The sequence below is a fragment of the Chiloscyllium plagiosum genome, unplaced genomic scaffold (genome assembly GCF_037043375.1).
Source record: "Chiloscyllium plagiosum isolate Xiang-an unplaced genomic scaffold, Cpla_swu_hap1 HiC_scaffold_52, whole genome shotgun sequence".
Taxonomy (NCBI): Eukaryota; Metazoa; Chordata; class Chondrichthyes; order Orectolobiformes; family Hemiscylliidae; genus Chiloscyllium; species Chiloscyllium plagiosum.
This window is the reverse complement of record NW_028270190.1, coordinates 5,305,834-5,319,228: the sequence shown is the minus strand read 5'-3', so window position 1 is coordinate 5,319,228 and position 13,395 is coordinate 5,305,834. Positions and strand designations below refer to the sequence as shown.

Below are 13,395 nucleotides of genomic sequence, written 5' to 3'. Positions count from 1 at the left end.
CATCCTCCAATTTAGTACAACTTGCAAAACAATCTCATGGCCAAACGAACCACAGCACATTCACACATCTCTTAGGTCAACAGGGGTAAATGCAAAACGCAAATTAAATTTGATTGCATTTGCATGTCGCTTTGCTTCGGACCCATTTGATGACTACATTCTCGTGGATGCTTCCAGACTCTCGTCGTGGCGAGATCTTTATTCAGCATCCAACAATTCAATGTGCGTATGTTTAATTAAATAAACTCTGCTCTTTTTTTAATGAGGTAAACAGGGTTTTGTGTCCAATGCTACTGTCAGAAGAACTACTTTTATGTTGATCTCTCCACTGGAAGCATATCCTTCCCTCATAAGATCAGCGATCGTGTGCACTTTACTCAAAAACACAACCTAGCTGACATTGTTCCCAGCCCAGCACTACAGCAGCAGCCGGCCCGAGAATCTAATCCCTTTCTCCTGTGTGAAGCTGTTTCAGTGTCAACTGTTGCTGCAGATACCAAATAATCTCTCTCTGTCTATCCCTCTCTCTCGACACACACATGTACATCAATCTGTCTGTCCCTCTCTCTCTCCCCCCAAACCCGGAACACCCCCCACCACAGACAATCTCTACCAGACAGATGGAGCTGCTCTATCTCTCGACAGAGAGAGAAATAACATGAGAATTAATTTGACATATTCTTCTGCAGATTTATTGTCCCTGAGGTGTTTACTGTCTCCACCCCAGAGTGTCAGACACTTTGCAATGTCTCTCAATCCCCTCCAAGAGAGTTGCCTGTCCTGTTGAGACATTAATGTCAGAACTTCAACTTCGTTCGATCTCAGTGAATATTGTCATGTTAACTCTAGCACAGAAAAACTTGATCATTCCTCCTTTCCATTTAAACATTTTAAGCATTTGTATGCTTTCTGAAGGTGAGTTGCGCAATTTGAAAACATTAAACAATGACCCCTCAGTAGCCTCGAAGAACTGGCCGGACCGTGGGGATATTTGTTGAGGGTCCCTCTGGGATTTTCCTGATGTCAGTGTGACTGCCAGCTGTAACGCTCTCTCTCTCCCACGTGCTCTTTCACTCTGTCTTTATCCTGTCTCGTCCATACTGCCCCACACACCACACATTACTCTGACATTATACCAAGTTTTTAAGGAGAGTTTCACATTCAGGGTTTTAATTTCCTCTTTTTGGAGTTCTGTGTGTCAGACACTTAACATGCTTGTGTCAAATCCCAAGGCCCTGATTATTTTCACCACAGGCTTCAAACTTGCATTAAAATGACAGAGCCACAATCAATCTCAGTTAACCAGAGACCTTTAAACATCGAGGGCATCCCAGAGGAAATCAACCTCAGGCTAACAAATAGACACAACTCACACGGGCCCCATGGGATGCAGCCTGTCGAATAGACCTCAGGCTGATGTCCGCCACTCCCCTCTGGAGCATAGGTCTATCCAAGGGAAGGATTTCTTGTACTGTCATAGTTTCAAATAACAATTCCTGCAAGGGGTGTGTGGAGAGAGAGGGAGTGAAAAAGGTTACTGGAACTGGAAAGGCGGCTTGGTTTTCAAACATATTACACAGCAAAAGGTTTTCCTTCACACAAAACATTTCTCAGCAAACCCAATTACGATCAAATTGGGAAAAAAAGATCAGGGATTTCAATTATAGACCCACCGGGCAGCATTCAATCTATTGGTTAATTGAAACGCTCGTTGCTTCGATCGCATTGCCGCAGGCTGTCAGAGCACAGCAAGATCTCACAGGCAGAAACATGTCAGCAGCAAGATCAGCTCGATATTTCTGATGGGGGCTGCTTAAATGTTCAATATTTGTTGCAACTACAGGCACTGACAAAACTGCGACTTCACAATCTCAAATGTCTCTCCCTCACACCCACCTTCTCTGTCTTTCTCCTGCCTCTCTCCCATTTACAAGTCTCTCTCTCACTCTCAATGTAAAGATTCGCACATTATTACTCTGACATTATAACAATCTTTAAGAGACAGTTTGACATTTAGGATTTTACTTTCCTTCTTTGGGAAGTTCTGTCAGTCAGACACTCGCTGTGTGTGGGGACTTGGGGGTTAACAACTTTGTGTCAAATTTGAAGACCTTGGTTACTTTAACCCCAGGCTTCAAACCTGTTTTAAAATGACAGGCCCATAATCTGACAGGACCCAATTAACCAGAGGACTGTTAAAAAACTAGGGTCCAACAGATGAAACCAGTCTTTGGGAAAATAAAGGGACACAACTGAAGTGGGGACCCCAAGGAGTGCGGCCTGTGGAATAGGCCTCAGGATTGTGTTCTCCTCTTGGAGGATGCTCTTTTTAAAGTTCACCTTGCCAAAACTCTCTCTCTCTCTCTTTGGATTTTCCAAGCGAATAAAATTCCCTGGGATAAAAGAAACGGGATCAATTAAAAGACAGGGAAAATATTTTTAGAGGTGGCACAGCAAGATCCCAGGGATTGTCTCTCTCTCTCTCTCTCTCTCTCTCACCAACATCTAAGCATTAAACATGTCAGCTAGAAGTTGTTTTTCAGGGCAGACTTTTTTGAAACCTTTCCAAAATGAGGAGTTGGCTGATGACAAAACTCACTGCGAGCAAAGATGCAATGATGACAATTGATGCACAGCAAGATCCCATGTAGAGGAATGCAGCAGTAGCTAAATCGTGATTCCTTTCTACTCTGCAATGCTGGTCAAGTCTTGATTATTTGCTGTAATGCCAGCAACTGAAATTACTGCTGTTTCACCATCTCAAATAGCTCCCCCTCTCTCTCCTCCTGTGGAAGGGGTATTGACACACGCTCTGTGGAATATGTATGGGAACAATCTCGTGGAGCTGCAGCTTGCTCAGGTCTTGGATCTTAGAACACAGAGAAGAAGAGAACTAAGAACAACGCAGCACAGTGACAGGCCGTTCGGCCCGCCAAGCCTGCGCCAAGTCATTTTGTCCTTACTTTCCAAAACTGTCTTCACTTACAGGATACCTATTCCTCTCTTCCCTTCCTATTCATGTATTCGTCCAGGTGTTTCTTGAAAGCTGCTGTCGTGTCTGTTTCCACCACTTCCTCTGGCAGCACATTGCAGGCACTCAGCAGCCTTTCTGTGAAAAACGTGTCTTTCACATCTCTTTTAAACTGCTCCCTTCCTCCGTCACTCGCACCTTGGACCTGTCGCCCCTGTACCCCTTCAACCCTGGGAAAAAAAGCCTCTTACTGTCCACTCTGTCCACGCCAGTAAAAATCTTATAAACATCGATCAGCTCCCTCAACCTCCTGCATTCTATTGAGAACAGCCCCAGTCTATCCAAAGATTCTTCACAGCTAAACTTCCCCCATACCAGGCAACATGCGGGTAAACGTTTTCTGTACCCGCTCCAAAGCATTCACATCCTTCTGTGAACCAGAACTGCACACAGTATCGCAAGTGTGGCCTCACTAAAGTTCTATGATGCTCCAGCGTAACTCATCTATCCATATCCTCAATGCCCCTTCCAGTGAAGGCAAGCATGCCATAGGCCTTTTTCACTACCTTAAAGGCCTGAGCTGCCACCTTCAATGATCTGTAAACCTGCACACACACAGCGCTCTGCATGTTAATACTCCTAAGGGTTCTACCATTCACTATTAAATCTACACTTGACCTTTGAAAATGGATCAACTCCCATTTTTCCGGATTAAACTCGAACTTCTGTATCCTCTGACAATCTTCTTCACTATCTGCAATTCCACAATCATATGCAAACCTATTAAATAACCAACCACGATTTCCTCTAAATCTACCATAAACAGCAGAGCTCCCAGCACTGATCCCTGCAGAACACCAATAATCACAACTCTCCATTCCTTAAACCATCCATTCACTGCCCCCTCAGTCTTCCTACTACCCCAGTTCTGTATACATCTTGCCATCTCACCCCTGATATCAAGCTTTTGTACCAGTCTGTCATGAGGAAGACTGAAGTCAATATCGTCGACTTTTCTGTCACCAGTCATCTTCGTCATGTCCTCAATCAACTTAATTCATTAACCGAGGCATGGCGTCTTCTACACAAAACCATACTTTCTATCGAGATGTATTCGGCTCGGTGGTATTTGACTGGCCAGGACCTGCAGGAGGTGTATGACAGTTTGTTTCTGGCAGGAACCATGAGCAAATCCATCAGAAAGGTATCATCACGCTCATCCACAAGCGGAAGGGGGAGGAGGGAGGAAATTAGAAATTGAAGCCAATATCATTGCTGCGTGTAGACTACAAAATACTGTCTTAAGGTCATCACCAACTGAGTCTGGTCTGCTCTGGGATCGGTGATCCATTCCAACCAAATCTGTGTTGTACTGGGCAGGACAATCTCTCTGAGCGCCTTGTACTCCTGAAGGATATGATCACCTACATACAGGTCAGGGGTGGACACCTGCCTCATTAGCCTGGGCCAGGAGAAGGCTTTTGACAGAATATCACACACACCTCCATGTGGGACCTACTCTCCAAAATTGGCTTTGGGGACGGAGTCAGCAACTGGATCCGACTGCTCCACAACAACATCGTTCGCGCAGTCTCAATAAACGGGTGGGATCTGGAAGCTTCCCCGTCAGATCCAAGGTGAGGCAGGGCTGCCCACTTTCACCGGCGTGTTTGTGTGTTGTATAGAGACCTTTGCTGAGTCCATCAGGATGGATGTGATCCTGAGAAGGGTAACTATTCCAGTCAGTAGAGGCCTGCAGGTCAACGCCTCCCCGTACAAGGATTTTGTCACCATTTTCCGCTGGGACCCGCTGTCAGTGCTCAGGCTCATGACCATTTGGGATCAGTTCCAACTGGCTTTGGGAACCAAGGGAAATTGAGGCAAGAGTGAGGCCATGTTCTGTGGGAACTCAGCTGACTGATCCTTCATTCCCTAAACAAGCAGGACAGATTACCTAAAGGTACTGGGAATATAGCTCGGAGGGGTTGATGTGTGCATAAAATATAGCGAGGAGTGCACGGCCAAAGTGAAGCAGACACTGGTCTTTTAGGAGCACCACTCCCTCCCCATTTATGGGTAAAAACCTGGATACCAGGTGTGATGCACTCTCTGTTCTTGGGCATGGCGCTGATCTGGCCCATCACCCAAAACTGCACTGTTTCAGTCACCCGAGGCAACTTCCACTTCATCCGGCAGCCTAAGATAGCCTGTGTCTGCAGGGAGTCCAAGTACAAAACCGTAGATAAGGGGGGGATGAACATACCCAACACTGCCCTCTCACTGATGGCCTCTTTGTCTGCGGCTGCATCAAACTGTGTGCACACAAATACCAAGTGTCACTCCGTAGTGATGGTTCTACCTGTCCCCGATGCTGGGAAGGATGGGATTGGCCTCGTTGCCTTGCAACGCTCCAAATAGAGTCAGAGTCATGTGGGTGTTCAGGACGGAAACAGACCCTTCGGTCCAACTCACCATTAAGACCAAGTATCCTCAATGAAGACAGTCCCATTTGCTTGCATTTCACCCATATCCCCCCTAACTCTAGGGAAGCTTCTTCGCTATCCACTGCACCTCCAATTTTTGTGAAATCTGCCACTTAGGTACTGTGCCTCCTATGTTCACATCCAAGTAATTTATGTAACTGAGAAAACACAGTTGGCCCAGCACCGATCCTTGTGGGACACCACTGTTTATAAGCCTCCAGAACGATCCACTAACACCCACTAAAGAGAGAGGTAGGGTGTGGGGGTCGGGGAAAGAGAAACAGAGACAGGAACAGAAAGACAGATATAGTGACACACAAAGGTAGCGGTAACAGTGTCTCAAACTCGAGAGCATCTGGTTTCTAACTGCAGGATGTATTCTTATTATCATTCCACCGGTCGTCCTCTGGGTGGGGGTGGGGTGGGGTGGAGTGTCTCGAATTGGGGAAAGTGTTCAGGAGCGTGTGAGGGCGGCTGCGTGTGAATTGGTGCAGAATCAAGTTTTGGGTTTTCAGAAGTGGTCACAACGTGGCGACGGCACAATGGATGGGGCAGGCGCCAAGCGAATGTAGAATGCGATTATGCCCTCAAACTGATGTTCCCCCCACCCCCTTTGTGTTGAGCTGCATCAAGCTGTGCATAGACCCTCAGTACACAAACACCAATTGTCACTGCGTACTGAGATTCTACCAGTTCCCGGTGTTGGGAAGGATGCGACTGGCCACGTTGCCATGCAACATTCCAAATAGTCTCACAGAATCATGGGGCTGATCAGTACCCTTCGGTCCCACTCGTCTATTAAGACCAAATATCCTCAATTAATCCAGTTCCATTTGCTCGCATTTCCCCCATTTCCTTCCAATCTCTTCCTATTGAAATATCCATTCTGGTGCCTTTTAAAAGTAACAGGACACACGTCCACCAATTCCCCTGTCAGCGCATTTCATACACACACCAGAATCTGCGTGAACATTTTACCCAGTAGATCTCTTCCAAATCTTTCCCCTCTCCTTAAACCTATGCCCTCCAGTTCTGGAATCCCCCAAACAGGGGAAAAGACTATAGCTCTTCACCCTCTCCATACCCCTCTTAATTTTAAAAACTTCTGTAAGGTTACCCCTCAGCCTCCGATGCTCCAGGGGAAATAGCCCCAGTCAATTCAGCCTCTCCCTACAGCTCAAACCCTCCAACACTGGCAACATCCTTATAAATCTTTTCAGAACACTTTCAAATTTCACAGCATCGTTCCTACATCAGGAAGACCAGAAGTGAACACAGCATTCTAAACGTGGCCTAACCAATGTCCTGCGCAGCCAAAGCATTACCATCCAACTCCTATACTCAATGTTCTGACCAAGACAGGAAAGTATGCCAAATGCCTTCTTCACTTTCCTGTCTACCTGCAACTCCACTGTGAAGTAACTGTGAACCTGCACTCCAAACTCCCTTTGTTCAGCAACACACCATAGGACCACTCCATACAGTGTACAAGTCCTGCCCTAATTTGCCCTCCCGAAATGCAGCACTTCGCATTTATCTAAATTAAAATCCATCTGCCATTCCTCAGCTCAGTGGCCCATCTGATGAAGATCCTGTTGTACTCTGAGGTTAGCTTCTTCGCTGTCGGCTGCACCTCCAACTTTGTTACCATCTTCCAGTTAGAAACTATGCCTCTTATATTCACATCCAAGTCATTTATGTAACTGACAGAACACTGTGGACCCAGCACCAATCATTGTGCGACACCGCTGGTCATAGTCCTCCAGACAGAAAAATAACCATCTACCACAACCCTCTGTCTTCTCCCTTTGAGCCAATTCTACAGTGAAATGGCTAGTTCTCCCGATATTGCACATGGTCTTAATTTGCTAAACAATTTACCATGAGGAACCTTTTCAAGTGCCTCACTGAAGTCCATATAGATCACGTCCACCACTCTGCTTTCACAGAGTCATAGAGATGTACAGCATGGAAACAGACTCTTCGGTCCAACCCGTCCATCCCGGCCAAATATCCCAACCCAATCGAGTCCCACCTGCCAGCATCCGGCCCATATCCCTCCAAACGACTCCTATTCATGTTCCCATCCAGATGCCTTTCAAATGCTGTAATTTAACAGCATCCACCACTTACTCTGGCCCCTCATTCCATACACACACCACCCTTTGCGAGAAAAACGTTGCCCCTTCGGTCACTTTTATATCTTTCTCCTCTCACCATAAACCTATCCCCTCTCGTTCCGGGCTCCCCCACCCCAGGGAAAATACCTTGTCTATTTATCCTATTCATTCTCATCATGATTTTATAAAATTCTACACGGTCACCCCTCAGCCTCTGACACACCAGTGAAAACAGCAGCAGACTATTCAGCATCTCCCTGCAGCTCAAATCCTCCAACCCTGGCACCATGCTAGCAAATCTGTTCTGAACCCTTTCAAGTTTCTCAACATCCTTCCAATAGAGGGGAGACCAGAATTGCACATAATATGCCAAGAGCGGCCTAACCAATGTCCTGTACAGTTGCAATATACTCTCCCAACTCCTATGCTTAATACTCTGTCCAATGATGAAATGCATACCAAACGCCTTCTCATCAAACCTCTTCAAAACATCAAGTCATTTAGACACGAATTCGAATGCTCAAAGCCATATTGCCTATCTCGAATCGCTTGTCGTCCTGTATCCCCAATGTGGAGGAGACACCACCAAGAGCAAAAGGCACAGTAGATGAGGTGTTTGAAAGCACAAAAAAATAGTTGCCAGATGTGGAAGGATCCTTTGGGGCCTTGGACAGGGGTGAGCAGGAAGGTGTTTGAATGCAGGTTTTACACTTCATGCGGTGGCAGGTGAAGGTGCAGGGAGTGACGGGTCGGTTGGTGGGGGGTGCGTGGACCTCACCAGCGAGTCACGGAGTGAATGTGGAAGCAGTCCACAGAAAGTATTCCAAAAGTAATTGCCTGGTCAGTCCCACACACCCCACCAAACCACCCTCCACTTCGACACCTTCCTTATCGCAGCAAGCTGTGTAAAACCTGCATCCACACCTCCCCCTTTTCCTCTGACAAAGGCCCCAAGGATCCTTCCACATCTGGCAAAAATTTCTCTGTGCATCCTAACACCTCATCTATTGTGTCGGTTGCACACGAAATGGTCTCTTCTACATTTGGAGACAGGACACCGTCTTGTGGATTGTTTCAGGAAACATTTCTGGGACATAGGCACCAAACAAACCCTGTGGCTGAACACTTCAACTCCCACTCTGACAGTCCCAAAGACATGCAAGAGCTGGGACGCCACCACGCCAAGTCCAAGCCACCCAATACCTGAAGGAGGAACGCATCATCTTCCACCTTGGGACCCTCCGACCACGCGAAATTAACATCAACTTCACCAGTTTCCTCATCTCCCCTACCCCCACCTCATCCCAGAAACAAACCCCCAATTCAGCAACGCCCACGTGATATGTCCTATCTGTCCATCTTCCTGCCCAACAATCTGCTCCACACTCCCCTCCGACCTATCACCCTCTCCCCACCTGCATTTACCCATCACCTTCCCAGCTCTCTTCCCCCATGCCCCACCATCAACTAACCCCCAGTTTATCTTTCAGTTCCCTTCCCCCCGCCCCACATTCCTGATGATGGACTGATGGCCGAAATGCTGACTCTCCTGCTTCTCGGATGTTGCCTGACTTGCTGTGCTTTTCCAGCGCCACACTTTTCCACTCAGATCGCCAGCTTCTGCAGCCCTCACTTGCTCCTTCACTGTTTTTTAGCTGAGGCATTTGTGGGGGCCTTCCTTTATCTTACCCCTGTTCCAGACTGCTGCCCCTGAGCTTGCATATTGCCTCGTCTGTCTCAGCCAGAGAGCTCACTGACTCTTAGTTTAAATATGAATTCCCCATCTCATGACCCAATTTCAGAGGGTTTTAGTCCAGGGTGTCTAATGTGAATGTTTACTCCACCTTACATCTACCCGCCCTGTATTCCACCTTACTTCTGTACTCTGATTATCTCATTTTTGACGGCTGTTCCTTTAAATGCGAGTATCTGCTTCCAATCCGATATTGAATGTTCTTGGCAAACACCGTCAAAATTTGCCTTCCTCCAACTTAGTACGACTTGCAAAACAATCTCATGGCCAAACGAACCACAGCACATTCACCCATCTCTTAGGTCAACAGTGGTAAATGCAAAGTGCAAATACAATTTGATTCCATTTGCATATCGCTTTGCTTCGGACCCATTTGATGACTACATTCCCGTGGATGCTTCCAGACTGTCCTCGTGGCGAGACATTTATTCATCATCCAACAATTCAATGTGCGTATGTTTAATTAAATAAACTCTGCTCTTTTTTTAATGAGGTAAACAGGGTTTTGTGTCCAATGCTACTGTCAGAAACGGGTACTTCACCTGAAGAACTACTTTTATGTTGATCTCTCCACTGAAGCATATCCTTCCCTCATAAGATCAGCGATAATGTGCACTTTACTCAAAGATACAACTCAGCTGACATTGTTCCCAGCCCAGCACTACAGCAGCAGCCGGCCCGAGAATCTAATTCTTTTCTCCTGTGTGAAGCTGTTTCAGTGTCAACTGTTGCTGCAGATACCAAATAATCTATCTCTGTCTATCCCTCTCTCTCGACACACACATGTACATCAATCTGTCTGTCCCGCTTTCTCTCCCCCCAACCCCGGAACACCCCCCACCACAGACAATCTCTACCAGACAGTAGGAGCTGCTCGATCTCTCGACAGATAGAGAAAAAACATGAGAATTAATTTGACATATTCTTCTGCAGATTTTAAGTCCCTGAGGGGTTTACTGTCTCCACCCCAGAGTGTCAGACACATTGCAATGTCTCTCAATCCCCTCCCAGAGAGCTGCCTGTCCTGTTGAGACATTAATGTCAGAACTTCAACTTCGTTCGATCTCAGGGAACATTGTCATGTTCACTCTAGCACAGAACAGCTTGATCATTCCTCCTTTCCTTTTAAACAGTTTAAGCATTTGTATGCTTTCTAAAGGTTAGCTGTGCAGTTTGAAAACATTAAACAATGACCCTCAGTAGCCTCGAAGAACTGGCCGGACCGTGGGGATATTTGCTGAGGTTCCCTCTGGGATTTTCCTGATGTCAGTGTGACTGCCAGCTGTAACGCTCTCTCTCTCCCCCGCGCTCTTTCACTCTGTCTTTATCCTGTCTCGTCCATCCTGCCCCACACACCTCACATTACTCTGACATTATACCAAATTTTTAAGGAGAGTTTCACATTCAGGGTTTTAATTTCCTCTTTTTGGAGTTCTGTGTGTCAGATACTTAACATGCTTGTGTCAAATCCCAAGGCCCTGTTTATTTTCACCACAGGCTTCAAACTTGCATTAAAATGACAGAGCCACAATCAATCTCAGTTAGCCAGAGACCTTTAAAAATCGAGGGCATCCCAGAGGAAATCAAACGTCAGGCTAAAAAATAGACACAACTCACACGGGCCCCATGGGGTGCAGCCTGTCGAATAGGCCTCAGGCTGATGTCCGCCACTCCCCTCTGAAGGAAAGGTCTATGCAAGGGAAGGATTTCTTGTCGTGTCGTCGTTTCAAAATAGGAATTCCTGCAAGGGGTGGACGGATAGAGTGGGAGAGAAAAAGGTTATTGGAACTGGAGAGGCGGCTTGGTTTTCAAACACATTATACAGCAAGAGGTTATTCCTTCACACAAAACATTTCTCAGCAAACCCGAGTACGATCAAATTGGGAAAAAGTTCATGGATTTCAATTATAGACCCACCTGGCAGCATTAAAGCTGTTGGTTTATTGAAACGCTCGTTGCTTCGATCGCATTGCCGCAGGCTGTCAGAGCACAGCATGATCTCACAGGCAGAAACCTGTCAGCAGCAAGATTAGTTCCATATTTCTGATGGGGGCTGCTTAAATGTTCAGTATTTGTTGCAACTACAGGCATTGACATAACTGCTACTTCACAATCTCAAATGTCTCTCTCTCCCACCCACCCTGCCTGTCTTTCTCCTGCCTCTCTCCCATTTACAAGTCTCTCTCTCACTCTCAATGTGAACATTCACACATTATTACTCTGACATTATAACAAGTCTTTAAGAGACAGTTTGACATTTCGGATTTTACTTTCCTCTTTGGGAAGTTCTGTCATTCAGACACTCGCTGTGGGTGGGGACGTGGGAGTTAAAAGCTTTGTGTCACATCTGAAGACCTTGGTTACTTTAACCCCAGGCTTCAAACCTGTTTTAAAATGATAGGCCCATAATCTGACAGGACCCAATTAACCAGAGGACTGTTAAAAAAACTAGGGTCCAACAGATGAAACCAGTCTTTGGGAAAATAAAGGGACACAACTGAAGTGGGGCCCCACGGAGTGCGGCCTGTGGAATAGGCCTCAGGATTGTGTTCTCCTCTTGGCGGATGCCCTTTTCAATGTTCACCTTGCCCAAACTCTCTCACTCTCTCTTTGGATTTTCCAAGCGAATAATAATTCCCTGGGATAAAAGAAACGGGATCAATTAAAAGTCAGGGAATTTTTTTTTTTAGAGATGGCAGAGCAAGATCCCAGGGATTGTCTCTCTCACCAACATCAAACATAAAATATGTCAGCCGAAAGTTGATTTTCAGGCCAGACGTTTTTGAAAGCTTTCCAAACCTAGGAGTTGGCTGATGAGAAATCTCACTGCGTGCAAAGATGGCATGATGACAATTGATGCACAGCAAGGTCCCATATAGAGCAATGTAGCAGTAGCTAAATCATGATTCCTTTCTACTCTGCAATGCTGGTCAAGTCTTGATTATTTGCTGTAATGCCAGAAACTAAAATTACTGCTGTTTCACAGTCTCAAATAGCTCTCCCTCTCTCTCCTCCTGTGGAAGGGGTATTGACACTCGCTCTGTGGAAAGGGTGTGGGAACAAACTCGTGGAGCTGCAGCTTGCTCACGTCTTGGATCTTAGAACACAGAGAGGAAGAGAACTAAGAACAACGCAGCACAGCGACAGGCCGTTCGGCCCGCCAAGCCTGTGACAAATCATTTTATCCTTACTTTCTAAAACTGTCTTCACTTACAGGATTCCTATTCCTCTCTTGCCTTCCCATTCATGTATTAGTCCAGGTATTTCTTGAAAGCTGCTGTCGTGTCTGTTTCCACCACTTCCTCTGGCAGCACATTGCAGGCACTCAGCAGCCTTTCTGTGAAAAACTTGTCTCTCACATCTCTTTTAAACTGCTCCCTTCCTCGGTCACTCGCAACTTGAACCTGTGGTCCCTGTACCCCTTCAACCTGGGAAAAAAGCCTCATACTGTCCACTCTGTCCACGCCATTGACAATCTTATAAACCTCGATCAGCTCCCTCAACCTCCTGCATTCTATTGAGAACAGCCCCAATCTATCCAACCTTTCTTCACACCTAAACTTCCCCACACCAGACAACATCCGGGTAAACCTTCTTTGTACCATCTCCAAAGCATCCACATCCTTCTGGTGACCAGAACTGCACAGAGTATCGCAAGTGTGGCCTTTTAAAGTTCTATGATGCTCCAGCGTAACTCATCTATCCATATCCTCAATGCCCCTTCCAGTGAAGGCAAGCATGCCATAGGCATTTTTCACTCCCTTAAAAGCCTGAGCTGCCACCTTTAATGATCTGTCAACCTGCACACCCACAGCGCTCTGCAAGTTAATACTCCTAAGGGTTCTACCATTCACTATTAAATCTACACTTGACCTTTGAAAATGGATCACCTCCCTTTTGTTGGGCGGCACGATGTCACAGTAGTTAGCACTGCTGCCTGACAGCGCCGGAGACCAGGGTTCAATTCCCGCCTCAGGCGACTGACTGTGTGGAGTTTGAACGTTCTCCCCGTGCTAAATTGCCCGTAGTGTTATCTAAGGGGTAAATGTAGGGGTATTGGTGGGTTGC

The 13,395-nt window shown here is 46.4% G+C and overlaps 1 long non-coding RNA gene across 2 annotated transcripts in view; it reads right to left on the bottom strand.

The window, feature by feature from the left end:
- The window catches only part of LOC148134757 (uncharacterized), a 723,506-nt gene extending 712,378 nt beyond the window's left edge, over positions 1–11,128 (bottom strand). For both annotated transcript variants that reach the window (XR_015755644.1, XR_015755645.1), the window contains exons 1-2: positions 10,945–11,128; positions 1,374–1,496 (exon numbers count right to left, since the gene is read on the bottom strand). This is a non-coding gene — a long non-coding RNA (uncharacterized LOC148134757). The remainder of the gene's footprint in view (positions 1–1,373; positions 1,497–10,944) is intronic.
- Between the last annotated feature and the right edge of the window lie 2,267 nt (positions 11,129–13,395).